This window comes from Mustela putorius, unplaced genomic scaffold (genome assembly GCF_011764305.1).
Source record: "Mustela putorius furo isolate JIRA1106 unplaced genomic scaffold, ASM1176430v1.1 tig00000421_pilon_pilon_pilon, whole genome shotgun sequence".
NCBI classification, from domain to species: Eukaryota; Metazoa; Chordata; class Mammalia; order Carnivora; family Mustelidae; genus Mustela; species Mustela putorius.
In genome coordinates, this window is record NW_025421375.1 from 10,004,097 (window position 1) to 10,018,177 (window position 14,081).

General features: G+C 37.0%; 1 long non-coding RNA gene across 1 annotated transcript in view; it reads right to left on the reverse strand.

Annotated features, from left to right (window-relative positions):
- Positions 1–13,462, reverse strand: part of LOC123392000 — a 32,813-nt gene extending 19,351 nt beyond the window's left edge. The window contains exons 1-2 of the long non-coding RNA XR_006606683.1: positions 13,385–13,462; positions 4,977–5,072 (exon numbers count right to left, since the gene is read on the reverse strand). This is a non-coding gene — a long non-coding RNA (uncharacterized LOC123392000). The remainder of the gene's footprint in view (positions 1–4,976; positions 5,073–13,384) is intronic.
- Positions 13,463–14,081: the final 619 nt, after the last annotated feature.

A 14,081-nucleotide genomic window follows, 5' to 3' on the forward strand; every position in this document is an offset into this window, starting at 1 on the left:
ACCCAATTAATAATAAAATCAAAGAAACACATCAACAATAATACAATAATAGTAGGGGACTTTAACACTCCCCTCACTGAAATGGACAGATCATCCAAGCAAAAGATCAGCAAGGAAATAAAGGCCTTAAATGACACACTGGACCTGATGGACATCACAGATATATTCAGAACATTTCATCCCAAAGCAACAGAATACACATTCTTCTCTAGTGCACATGGAACATTCTCCAAAATAGATCACATCCTTGGTCCTAAATCAGGACTCAACCGGTATCAAAAGATTGGGATCGTTCCCTGTATATTTTAAGACCACAATGCTCTAAAGCTAGAACTCAAGCACAAGAGGAAGTTTGGAAAGAACCCAAATACATGGAGACTAAACAGCATCCTTCTAAAGAATGAATGGCTCAACCGGGAAATTAAAGAAGAATTGAAAAAAATCATGGAAACAAATGATAATGAAAATACAATGGCACAAAATCTGTGGGACACAACAAAGGCAGTCCTGAGAGGAAAATATATAGCGGTACAAGCCTTTCTCAAGAAACAAGAAAGGTCTCAGGTACACAACCTAACCCTACACCTAAAGGAGCTGGAGAAAGAACAAGAAAGAAACCCTAAGCCCAGCAGGAGAAGAGAAATCATAAAGATCAGAGCAGAAATCAATGAAATAGAAACCAAAAAAACAATAGAACAAATCAACGAAACTAGGAGCTGGTTCTTTGAAAGAATTAATAAAATTGATAAATCCCTGGCCTGACTTATCAAAAAGAAAAGAGAAAGGACCCAAATAAATAAAATCATGAATGAAAGAGGATAGATCACAACTAACACCAAAGAAATAGAAACTATTATAAGAACATACTATGAGCAACTCTACGCCAATAAATTTGACAATCTGGAAGAAATGGATGCATTCCTAGAAACATATAAACTACCACAATTGAACCAGGAAGAAATAGAAAGCCTGAACACACCCATAACCAGTAAGGAGATTGAAACAGTCATTAAAAATCTCCAAACAAACAAAAGCCTAGGGCCAGATGGCTTCCCAGGGGAATTCTACCAAACATTTAAAGAAGAACTAATTCCTATTCTCCTGAAACTGTTCCAAAAAATAGAAATGGAAGGAAAACTTCCAAACTCATTTTATGAGGCCAGCATCACCTTGATCCCAAAACCAGACAAGGATCCCACCAGAGCTATAGACCAATATCCTTGATGAACACAGATGCGAAAATACTCAACAAAATACTAGCCAATAGGATTCAACAGTACATTAAAATGATTATTCACCACGACCAAGTGGGATTTATTCCAGGGCTGCAAGGTTGGTTCAACATCCGCAAATCAGTCAATGTGATACAACACATCAATAAAAGAAAGAACAAGAACCATATGATACTCTCAATAGATGCTGAAAAAGCATTTGACAAAGTACAGCATCCCTTCCTGATCAAAACTCTTCAAAGTGTAGGGATAGAGGGCACATACCTCAATATCATCAAAGCCATCTATGAAAAACCCACCGCAAATATCATTCTCAATGGAGAAAAACTGAAAGCTTTTCCATAAGGTCAGGAACACGGCAGGGATGTCCATTATCACCACTGCTATTCAACATAGTACTAGAGGTCCTAGCCTCAGCAATCAGACAACAAAAGGAAATTAAAGGCATCCAAATCAGCAAAGAAGAAGTCAAATTATCACTCTTTGCAGATGATATGATACTATATGTGGAAAACCCAAAAGACTCCACTCCAAAACTGCTAGAACTTATACAGGAATTCAGTAAAGTGTCAGGATATAAAATCAATGCACAGAAATCAGTTGCATTTCTCTACACCAACAGCAAGACAGAAGAAAGAGAAATTAAGGAGTCAATCCCATTTACAATTGCACCCAAAACCATAAGATACCTAGGAATAAACCTAACCACAGAGACACAGAATCTATACTCAGAAAACTATAAAGTACTCATGAAAGAAATTGAGAAATGGAAAAATGTTCCATGCTCCTGGATTGGAAGAATAAATATTGTGAAAATGTCTATGCTACCTAAAGCAATCTACACATTTAATGCAATTCCTATCAAAGTACCATCCATCTTTTTCAAAGAAATGGAACAAATAATTCTAAAATTTATATGGAACCAGAAAAGACCTCGAATAGCCAAGGGGATATTGAAAAAGAAAGCCAACGTTGGTGGCATCACAATTCCAGACTTCAAGCTCTATTACAAAGCTGTCATCATCAAGACAGCATGGTACTGGCACAAAAACAGACCCATAGATCAATGGAACAGAATAGAGAGCCCAGAAATAGACCCTCAACTCTACAGTCAACTAATCTTCGACAAAGCAGGAAAGAATGTCCAATGGAAAAAAGACAGCCTCTTCAATAAATGGTGCTGGGAAAATTGGACAGCCACATGCAGAAAAATGAAATTGGACCATTTCCTTACACCACACACAAAAATAGACTCAAAATGGATCAAGGACCTCAATGTGCGAAAGGAATCCATCAAAATCCTTGAGGAGAACACAGGCAGCATCCTCTTCGACCTCAGCCACAGCAACATCTTCCTAGGAACAATGCCAAAGGCAAGGGAAGCAAGGGCAAAAATGAACTATTGGGATTTCATCAAGATCAAAAGCTTTTGCACAGCAAAGGAAACAGTTAACAAAATCAAAAGACAACTGACAGACTGGGAGAAGATATTTGCAAACGACATATCAGAGAAAGGACTAGTGTCCAGAATCTATAAAGAACTTAGCAAACTCAACACCCAAAGAACAAATAATCCAATCAAGAAATGGGCAGAGGACATGAACAGACATTTCTGCAAAGAAGACATCCAGATGGCCAACAGACACATGAAAAAGTGCTCCATATCACTCGGCATCAGGGAAATACAAATCAAAACCACAATGAGATATCACCTCACACCAGCCAGAATGGCTAAAATTAACAAGTCAGGAAATGACAGATGCTGGCGAGGTTGCGGAGAAAAGGGAACCCTCCTACACTGTTGGTGGGAATGCAAGCTGGTGCAGCCACTCTGGAAAACAGCATGGAGGTTCCTCAAAATGTTGAAAATAGAACTGCCCTATGACCCAGCAATTGCACTACTGGGTATTTACCCTAAAGATACAAACATAGTGATCCAAAGGGGCACGTGCACCCGAATGTTTATAGCAGCAATGTCCACAATAGCCAAACTATGGAAAGAACCTAGATGTCCATCAACAGATGAATGGATCAAGAAGATGTGGTATATATACACAATGGAATACTATGCAGCCATCAAAAGAAATGAAATCTTGCCATTTGCAACAACATGGATGGAACTAGAGCGTATCATGCTTAGCGAAATAAGCCAAGCAGAGAAAGACAACTATCATATGATCTCCCTGATATGAGGAAGTGGTGATGCAACATGGGGGCTTAAGTGGGTAGGAGAAGAATCAATGAAACAAGATGGGATGGGAGGGAGACAAACCATAAGTGACTCTTAATCTCACAAAACAAACTGAGGTTCCTGGGGGGAGGGGGATTGGGAGAAGGGGGGTGGGATTATGGACATTGGGGAGGGTATGTGCTTTGGTGAGTGCTGTGAAGTGTGTAAACCTGGTGATTCACAGACCTGTACTCCTGGGGATAAAAATATATGTTTATAAAAAATAAAAAATTATATTTTCAAAAAAAACAAAAAACAAACAAAAAAAAAGAATTAAGGTTGCTAATCAGCTGATCTTAAAGTCGGGAGATTATCCTGGATTAGCCAGGTGGGCATGATGTAATGGCAGAGTCCTTAAAAGTGGAATACAGAGGCGGAAAAAGAGTGAAGAGCAATATGACGTGTGAGAGACTCAACGTGTCATTATTAGCTTTGAAGGCAGAGGAAGGGGGATCATGAGCCAAGCAGTGTAGACCTCTAAAAGTTATAAAAGGCAAGAAAACTGAGTCTTCTACAAGGGTTCCTGAGGGGAACACAGGGCAATTGACACTGATTTTAATTCCAGTGAGATTGTACCGAACTTTTAACCAACAGAACTGTAAGATAAATTTGTGTTATTTTAAGCAAAAAAAAAAAAAAAAAACTCATTGTAAAAGATTTTGAGATTTATAATTGGAAGAAGAATCATCTGTATCAATTACCTTAAAATTCTACATGGGAGATAGGTATGTAAATACGAGGTTGATTTTCAAACCCTCACATTTACTTTTATAGTCTTAGTTACTCATATGTCTTTAGTTTGAGTTTAATGTTTTGAAAAATTCCTTTCAATTGCAATCTAAGTTGTTCTCTGTGTATAAACCATAAAAAACTCTTAACTATAGGAAACCAACTGAGGGTTGCTGGAGGGGAAATACATGGGGGAGTAACTGAGTGATGGAGATTAAGGAGGGCACTTGATGTAATGAGCACCTGATGAATCAGGCACCTGATGAATTCATCCACCTGATGCACCTGATGAATCCCTGAGCTCTACCTCTGAAATGAATAATACACTCTGTGTTAATTAGTTGAATTTAAATACAATAAAAATTTTTAAAACATTATTGCTTTGTTAAGTACTATGAAATAGTTACAATCTATTTTAAGAGGAGAATTTGAAGTTCTGCTTCGAAGACAGTTGACCAGATTATAGAGACGCTTGTAAGAACAGGATTGGTATTTTGTTGTTTACATGAAGAGAAGTGTTTTATGCAAGGGAATGACGTGTTTCAGTTCAGACAGCTTGATCCCAGTTTACTAGCCTCATCCATTCCTTTCTTTCCAAACCTTTGTTCTAGGCAAACTGATCTAGCCACTAACTCTTAAATATATCCTTAAATTTCCTATCTTATTTCCACTGCTTCCATCATGTTCCTTGCCTAAAATTATCTACACTTCTTGCCCAGTAGCCTATATTTGGAAATATAACTACGCCACCCACTTTGCAAGTTTGTAAGTACTTATTAACACACCTATATTTTCATGCACTGTGGCTATACTACTGACAGGGAGAAAAAACTTTTTCTTCCATCCTCTTAGGTTCATTGCCTAGGGCCCTGCAAATAGAACTGACAAAAGACAAACTAACAGGAGAAAAATGGTTATTTCATATGCATATGTCAGGCATCACAGAAATGAAATGAAAACTACAAAGAGGCATCAGATCTGGAGGTTTATAATCCATTTTTTAACAAAGGACAATCCATTTGTGGAGAAATGTCAAGAAAAAGGAGGGTTTTGAGCTTCTAGGGTCAGGAAGACAAATATATGGGGAAAAACTAATGGAAGATAATGGTTATTTAGTAGAGTTTGTTTGTGCAGGCCCATGTTGGTGCTGACTTTCCATTTTTTTTTCATGGCAATAAATTATGAGAAAGAGAAATTATGGCATTCCTCGTTTCTCACAAGTTTCTGCTCCTAATCAGATAAAGGAAGCTCCGAGAAGACTTCTTTCTGCATTTGTTGATTCCCAGTGACCTTAAGCATAAAGTGTCCATATATGAAAGTAGTATTTTTGGGGGGTGGTAGATCCTGATTCTCTTCACCACTTTGAATAACTATGACAGTATATCCATGCTGCACTTTACCCTGGATAGTAAGTCTTTGTAACCAGGGAAAATTCTCTACTTCTCATTAACTAGTTAGAAAAGCAAAAATCTAGAGAAGGGATCCAGATGGATGCTTGAGCGCACAAGTCTATCCTTCTTTCCAAAATTCTTAACATTAACATTTATTTAAAATTAATAAATAGTACTCAGATACAGAGAATACCATTTGTGGGCCTAGAATGTTAAAAATTCCTAAAAGATAGAAAGATATGTATCAGATTTCTGAAAGTACCTATAGCCAAGAACATACAAGAGTTTTATAGTTCTGGAAGGGTTTCGGGAATTCTGAAAGTGTTCAGAGGTTGATAATTTGAGAAATAGCCTTTAGAATAGCCTGGAAGTTTGGCTTCTCAAGGAGTGGCAGGAGAAAAATTCATCTGTAAGTATGGAAAATTGTACCTTAGAAGGAGGGCATTGTTTCTGGGAGATGGGAGCTTATTCTTTATGGAGGCTTCCTGAAAGAATTACTAATGGGTGTACTTGAGCAAAATAAAAACTAATTCAATGTAAACTCCTCTGAGTCAGCTATATCACGTTAACTACTGCCTACTTATCAATTATAAATTACTTAGTTAATTAATTTAACAATGAATTTCAGGTCCTCAGTCAGTACATAGCATTTATCTTGGATCCAGAATAAGATTTTTGACTTAGTGTTAAGGATCCCTCCAAAGTCCAAATCTTCATGTGTTCCATTGATAAAGTAAAAGTCACAGACCACCTTTCAAATTTCATCTTCCAGATCATGATTACTGAATCATTACAATTAGCAATATTGAGGCAGTTGATACATAGAGAACACTGCACACAATAGCAAATACATATTTTCAAGAACAAGCACATATAAAATATTTCCAGATATCTGTAATATGCTAAGTCAAATAGTCCAGTGAAAAATTCTAATGAATTGAAATCACATAGAGAATGTTCTTAAGCAACTAAACCAATGTGAATTCGCTCCTTGGTGAGTCACAGATACACCAGGTGGAGTTGTCACACAAAGTAAGCTTTATTTGCAGCAAATAAGTATATCATGAGAATAACTTCCAAAGCCATGACTCCCCAAGCAAGGGTGAATAGATTGCTTTTATTTAGGGTTAGGATGAATATTTAGATAGGGAAGCTTTGTCATCGTATGCAGAGGCAGGCATATGGCCACACATGTGCCTTAAGGAAACATACCTATACATGCATTGTATGTTATGTACATGTGTGTTATGTAAATGAGGTCTGTGCTCCTCCTTGGGTGGAGATTTTATATTATTATAATGAGGTAAAGGTGGTTGTTGGTCATTCTAGAGGTCACTGCATGGTCCATCTGTGTAGGTGTGAGTCAGGAGTTACACTCCAGCTGGTCTGGACAGTCTGGGCTAGCTGAGGTCTTATCAGGGCAGTCACTATCCCTTGATGGCTGGCTCAGTTTCCATTTGCCTGTGTTAAGACATGAGGTAGAAAGATGAGCTTAAGGAAAAATATGGGACAAAGATTGATGAGTAAAAACAAGTGGACAATAAAGGTCAGGTCTTGGGGTGTAGCTGGTAACACTTTGACTAAAATACATTAAGTTAGAATCAATGTAAATACATAACCACATAATGCCTATATGTTAGGAACTGGAAACTTTGTATCTAAATAATCCAGGATAAGATTAGTAATTAAAATGAAAATTTAAAAGTATATTTTATTATATAGAGTGAATGAGCACAAGCAAGGGGAGGGGCAGAGAGAGAGGGAAAGAAACATATTCCCCACCAAGTGTAGAGCCTGACCCAGGGCTCCATCTCATGAACCCCGAGATGATGACCTGAGCCGAAATCAACAGTCAGACGCTCAACCGACTGAGCCACCAAGGCGCCACAGAAAATATTTTTTTTAACTAAATGATAATCAAGGTGCATATACATCTAGAAGGAAAGTATAGTCTTAAATTCATACGTTAAAAAAGAAGGAAAGCAGGAAAAATAAGCTAAGCACCCAACACAAGAAGTTGGAAATACAAAGAAAATCAAATACGAGAAAATTAGAATGAAGGAAATCATAAAGATAAAAATGCGAAAAGGGAATAAATACATACAGGAAACAAATACAAATGTTGGATATTTGAAAAGCCTAATAAAAATAACTATCCTTCTAGGAATACTGATCAATAAGAATGGAGTAGGTACAAAGGGCTGATATTAAGAATTTAAAAAGGACATTGCTAAAAGTGCTATAACTACCAAAACTAGATAACATATTATCAATAACTAAATGTAGATCTAAAATATAGATTTTTAAAGATATATTGCTAGAAATAAAAATGAACAAAACTAACACTAGAAGATATAGTAAATTTGTATACTCTAATAACAATTAAAGAAATTGTTTCTTTAATTTTTAATAGTTACATACCAAAAAAGTTGAAGCACAAATGGCTACTGTAGGAATTTTTATCGGCTTTTAAATTCTTAGTCTCCTAATACCAAAATTTATGCCATATCTGAATCCAATTCTGATGCTTGATGAAACATTTGATAAGATTCAGTATATTTTTATGAAAAAGAGAATCCATAAAAATTAAGAAGAGAAAAGAATTTTCTTAATATGGATTGAAAAATCTACAAAAAGAATCTATACTATATATTATTAAATAATTTGTATATAAATATAAACTATATATTTCACTGGAAATTTTGAATGGTTTCGTCTTTCAAATAGGAACAAAACAAGGTGCTCAGGACCACCATTCCTTTTTAGTAATTAACTTGAGATGCTTGTAGGACAGTAAGACAAAACAAATAAGCCAACTAATATATGGCATAAGAATTTGAGGGGGAGGGGGAATGAAACTCATTATTTGCAGGTGATATGAGCAGGTATAGAAAATTCAAAAGAATCCACAAGTGCACTATTAAAATGAATTATTGAACTTAACAAATTTGCTGAACACAATTTACTTTATATAGCACTAATAAAAAGTTAGAAAGTAAAATATTTTTAAAGATTTTATTTATTTATTTGACAGAGATCACAAGTAGGCAGAGAAGCAGGCAGAGAGAGGAGGAAGCAGGCTCCCTGCTGAGCAAAGAGCCTAGTGAGAGCTCAGTCCCACTTGGGGATGGTAACCTGAGCCAAAGGCAGAGGCTTAACCCACTAAGCCACCCAGGCACCCCTAGAAAGTAAAATTTTATAGCAGATGCTTTTTACCATAGCATCAAAATTATGAAATACCCAAGAATAAATATAACAGAGGAGCATAAGATATATACGTGGGAAATTATAAAGCTTTTGATGATAAAAGTGAAAGAACTAAAAAAATGAAGATCATACCACATTCATCAATGACTTATTTTAAGAACAGCAGTTCTTCTCAAACTAATCTTTAGATTCTGGCGAATCCTAGTTTTTTGTTGTTGTTGTTTCTTAAATCAACACATATATGGTGAAAAGTCACAGGATACTTTGAAGGTTTACTAGAGGAGAGTTTAACTAGAGATGTTTGCTTGGAGGACCTGCACTCTTCTCTTTTTCTTACAGTCTTATTGGTTGACTTTCTGTGAATGGGAGCACTCTGATTCTGTGATGTTTCCTTAACTTTCACATTTTCTTTGTTCTTCAGAATAATCTACATGCTGTTGCCTGACAGAAAGACCGCACTAAGTATTAATGTTCTTCATTTCTTTTTACCTCTCCCAAGCAGTCATTTCCAAAATAGTTCTAATTAAATGGGGTACCCATTCTACCTATTCTTTATATCTGTCTCTCTCCAAGTTGAAGGGGATTGGTTCGATTTTCCCAGATTTAATGGGTTCACCTTTCCCCATGTGACTGTATCTTTGAAGCATGAAGAATATCCTTACCAAACTATCAAAAGTTTCTGTTTATATTTGGACATTACTTCCTTTTTTCTTAGACTTTTCAAAGACTCGGGTCAAAGATCGTGTCCTGCTTTCTGTTTGGTAAGTATTGCTATTCTTTGCTGGTGTCTATTTACTTTAGTTTAGACGTCTAGGTCAGAAGGAGTAGAATTTCAGATCTGCTCTCTCTTGTTGCAGTGGTTTATATCCCAAAGTATAAACTTTGAAATGTTAACATCATTTATTAATTATTTTAATATGATATTCTTCTAAGCATTGACCTAGTAAATAATAGCCATATAAAAACTGTATTAAATATTGTTATTCAAAATGAATAACAAAAAATATTTTATCTTTGAATAATTTTGAATCATTGCTGTGACTACATAAATCTATCCTTCTCTAGTCCTTGACACCATGATGGAGGGAAGAGAGGTAGAGAGGGAATGAAAAAGACAGAGATATAAGGTAAAGGAACTAGAAGGAGGATGAGGGAGAGAAAGAAAAGGGTGGAGAAAATAGGAGGAGAAAAAGAGAGATTGACAGAGAAAGAGGTCACAGAGTCATTTAGACTAGAAAGGTGTAATTTTATTTCAAAATCAATATTCAAAGAAAATTATGATGTAATTAGTTTGGATGGGACGGGATCCTCTACCTCATTTCACAACTGAAGAATCAAGTTCTACTGTGATCACCATAATTTAAAAAGTCATTCTGGCTGGAACTATGAGGTTGGAAGTGACAGGGTGTTTATAGTATTTGCTTGGATCTTACACATGAATTGAGCCTATGTTAAAAAGATAATAATATATATTCCGCATCGTTTAGCAATCAAAAAAAAAAGAAGAAGAAGAAAGACTATAAAAATAGCTTTGACATTCTCCTTTTTCCCCAACAAAAAACTAGGAGAAAACAATGAAGTGCACAAACAAATTTACTTACACACACACACACACACACACACACACGCACACCAGGCAAACTGGTCTCTTAAAATCTAGGAGCAAAAGGCTAATACGAGAAAAAGGAAAGGAATGAGTTGAGGTGTATTGTTATAGCAGATTCGCTTTTCTTTCCGTATTTCAACTAGATTGTTATTTACAATGGATTGCTGGAGAACCTGCATATCTAACAGTTACATTTCCCAGCACCAAAGCGAATTATTCTTTCACATTAGTTTCATACTTTAGAACAGTATGCATTGCGCTGAGACCTTGTAAAGCATAGTGTTACATGTGAAACTTTGATCTCCAAAAAAAATCAGGATCAAAGTTTTCCCTGATTTGGACATAAATCTCAGCTCAGATAAAGTGATAATAGTCTAGTCAAGAAAAAGCAACCGGATACAATGTCTTTGAATTGGTGTTACTATACATGGTGGGTGTATCATTGAGTTAATTAATCATTTCTTTGAACTTCTGTATTCTGCTGTCACCAGGTTAGGAATAAATGCCAGTCACTGTTATTCTATTCGACAGTCGTTTTCAGAACTAATATTTTGTAAATAGAGAAAAGAGTAAAATGTGTGGCTCTGAGAAACACAATGCGGAGAAAGTTTGTGATGTAAAGAAATGCATAGACAAATGTAACATCTTCACTATTGTTAACTGGACAATTCTCATCCTTAATAAAGGACTGATTGAATTTTGGGTTGTTATATTTTTGAGGTTGAAGTTCATTTGAGTGTCAACTGCTGTAATTAAGGTCGTTATTAATGTGAAGTCAGGCGGCCTGGGCTTAAATCACGGCTCCTCCAATTACCAGCTACTTGAACTTGAGCCAATTACATGAACTCTCCAAGCCACAGTGACTCCATTTGCAAAATGGGGGTGTTAGCAGTACCCATCATGTAAGACTGTCATAAGCATTAATATAATTATAATTGTAAAGTATTTTCCATGGTAATTGTGTAATATTCCTGGTCATAATTATTATTATATCCCAGAGATTTCAAAACTGTTCATCGATGGCAGGAATTTTAAAGTTTGTTCCGAGGAATTATGGGAATTCTATAGACTTGCAGCCGAAGTGATAAGTAGACCGGCCTGAGATTGTCCATCCTCTGCTTCAAACAGAACCGTTGTACTCTTAACTTCTTTTAGCTTTTTTTCATGGACAGTTTTAAACATATTTGGAAGCAGTGAGAACATTATAATAAACCCCGTGTACCTCTCACCCAGCTTTATATAATTAACATTTCAATATATTTTACATAGTGTTTTCCTTCACAAGATTTGGCTTGCAAAACATTTCTAATGATAACAATAATAAATTTGAAAACCACCAACATAAAGGCTAAATACATTCTAGTGAAAAATAAAATCTTCCTCAGTTGGAAATCTGCCATCAGTTGGAATTCAGGCACCAAAAAGAATGCCGTATATAAAAAGCACTTGAATTTTGATTCGGTCCTGTGCGAAACTTTCTCAGCTCTGTGAACACTCTCTCTGTCTGGGTAACCACAACCAGTCCCAGCCTCATAGCTTTAAACTCCATTGATATACCAGTGACCCTGGCTGTTATCACTAAAAGCGACCTTTCTGAATGCCTAAAATATCCACATGGCTATCCAATAAGCATTGGAACAAAATTCACCAATCGGAACTCTTTATTTTCTTACCCACAAACGTGCCAGTCTCTGTCTCAGTAAACGACAGTGCCACTCACCCAGTTCCTCAAACCAAAACTGTAGTGATTATTTTACTTTCTCTCTCTCTCTCTCTTTTTTATACTATTCACACCAGAACGTTGCTGCTAAAAAAGAATACATCCCAATTCTATTCACTCCTTAAATATCCACTGCTATGACCCTAACTGGTCTCCAAGCCTGTTCTTTTGCCCTTTTATAATCCATTCTCAATGCAGAAACCCAAGCAATCTTTTAAAAACATAAATCAGATGGCATCATTCCCCTGCTCAAAATCCTCCAAAGGAGTTCTATTGTTCCCTGAATGCAACCCAAACTCATCCCAGGGCCCTGTTATCTCCCCTCCACCTCCTCCTGGGTCACTGTCCTTATTCACTATGCTCCAAACACACGGCTTTTTGCCATTGTTATGCTGTCTTCACATGACCACACCAAGCTTGCTCCTGTCTTAATGCCATTGTGCTTGCAGTTCCCTCAGCCTGGAGCACTTTTCTGTCAGATTTTAAAAAGGCTGCCTTCTTCATAGCCTCTTCTTATCCTACAGGTCTCTGCTTAAATAGTTTCACCTCAGAGTCCTTTCCTGCTCACCCAATCCTCAGTAGTCTCTCCCCGTCACTATCACAGGAAAACCACATTGCACTGTCTTTATAGCACCTGATCACCATCTAAAATGATTTTTTTTTAAGATTTTATTTATTTATTTGACAGAGAGAGAGAGATCACAAGTAGGCAGAGAGGCAGGCAGAGAGAGAGGGGGAAGCAGGCTCCCCGCCAAGCAGGGAGCCCAATGTGGGGCTCAATCCCAGGACCCCGGGATCACGACCCAAGCTGAAGGCAGAGGCTTTAACCCACTGAGCCACCCAGGCGGCCCTAAAATGATCTTTTCCATTTGTATTTTTTATTTATCCGTTCATTTATCCGTTTGTATTATTTTCTGTCTTCTCATTTCCTAGACAGTAATCTCAGCGAGAGCATGGACTCTGACTTCCCTGATAAGCACATATTCCCTCAGTGTCTAGGTATTAGCTGACATGATATAAATTTGTTGTGATAATATTAGAAAAATAAAAATATTATCGAATAGTGGAGTATGAACCACTGTCTCTAGAGGTCACAGATTTCACCCTCATATAGCTCCCCCCATTTCTGAATGAGCTTTACTTACTTTCTTCATTTCTCTGAGTCATTTTCCCCTGTCTTTTAAATGGGGAAAATGACTAAGACACATTATGGTTGAGCAGACAGAATGAAATAATACAGAGCATATTCTCCATTTGCTTCCACCTCACCTCATTCTTCAACCTTCTCTGTTCTGCTCTTTGCTGAGGCTGGCGTCCATGACATGTATCACCTAGATTCACTTTTCCTTTGTTTCTCTTTGAGTTCCAACAATGAGTGGAACTTCCTGTTCCTGTCGGGCCCCTATCCTCTTCCTATCCGGCTGTGGTTTCTTCCCTAGCTGACGATGGCAGCAGCTTCTGCCTGGCAGCTCCTCTTCTTTTCCAAGCCCCAACTCTCATCAGGCACTATTCCTGATTCTCTTCCTCTCTCTTGCCTTTTCAGGGTTAGTAGTGTGTAGGACTGGAAAAATTTTCCTTCTCCCCTTCTAGGTTCCTTGGCTGCTCTAACAATTAAATTGACATAAAACAGATTAACAAGTGAGAAACAAATTTTTAATTTTATACATATGGGAGCCCCATAAAAATATGAGACCCAAAGGCCGTTAGGCAATTCGGGCTTATTTGCCATCCAGAGCTAAGGAATGAGATAGGGGTCTAGAGCTACAGAGGAGGGGAGTGAATCACAAGGGAGTAAGAAGAGCAAAAGTAGATATTTGCTTTTCCATACAGATAGGCCATTCAGAAGAAAAGGTATAGCTGGCAGTAGCTCTTTTTCTTAACCAGGCCGCCTGTCTGAATTTCTTTAGATAGTTAAGGGAAAGGTAGAAATTTCTCTTGAGTCTGCTGGGTCTTGATTGACTTGAGC